The sequence below is a fragment of the Pinus tabuliformis genome, chromosome 2_2 (assembly GCF_031772625.1).
Source record: "Pinus tabuliformis cultivar Carrire ecotype Pingquan chromosome 2_2, CPIR1, whole genome shotgun sequence".
Taxonomy (NCBI): domain Eukaryota; kingdom Viridiplantae; phylum Streptophyta; class Pinopsida; order Pinales; family Pinaceae; genus Pinus; species Pinus tabuliformis.
The window spans coordinates 539,713,945-539,714,725 of NC_142300.1; the positions used below are offsets into that span (position 1 = coordinate 539,713,945).

At 42.0% G+C, this 781-nt stretch overlaps 1 non-coding gene across 1 annotated transcript; it reads left to right on the forward strand.

Annotated features, from left to right (window-relative positions):
* Positions 1–370: 370 nt before the first annotated feature.
* Positions 371–517, forward strand: LOC149193737 (U4 spliceosomal RNA). The gene has a single exon (XR_016255386.1). It is a non-coding gene; the product is annotated as a U4 spliceosomal RNA (small nuclear RNA).
* Positions 518–781: the final 264 nt, after the last annotated feature.

Sequence of the window (781 nt, forward strand, 5' to 3'; positions counted from 1 at the left end):
TGGATTGTTTGAATCTCTACTTAACCTACTTTCTATCTGTTTCTGATAACAAGAGTAGAAGAATTTGCGTTGAATCTCCTTTAGGTGCTTCTGATAATGATACAAAAGGTTCCAAAGAAGTAGTCACTATTCTTTTGTTTCCTCATCCTTCTAGCCCTTGAAATACCCAATCTCATCTTTGCTTCTTTCCCCATTAGCGTCATGTACAGTTAAGTTCTTCTGCTGCCTCCGCAAATTCCCCATGTCAAGCAGGCCTGACTTTGGCAACTTCCCATTCTCACCACGGTCACCGATTATATCTTTCTCAGCGTTGTTTGACGTGTCTTCCCTTATAAGGAGAGCTCCTTGAGTTCCTTTTTCCTTTTTAAACAGTTTGATGTTGTCCCATTGATTTCTCATACTAAGGTAAAACCGAGGCGCGTCAATTGATGGTTGAAAACTATTTCCAACCCCCCTCATGACCTGGGCTGCGCCTTGGCCTTCGAGAATTTTTGGAGGGCTCGCATTTGTCTCGGGCTCCAAAGAATTCAAATTTTCAAACTGGTAGCACACTATAAATACAGGAGACGAAATGTCCGTGGCCGGGATTGCTGGTTAAGTTACAATATTGTTCTGTATGGAATTTTTTGGCCTATGTTAAATTCGGGAAGATATTTCTTCGTGCATGTTCAGGGTTTATTCGAGACTGGGTGAAAAACATTACATGGATGGGACTGGCTGTTCTTATATTGTCCTGTATGGCATCTGTTGCGCTATACGGCGAAGGGAACAATGAAAGTCA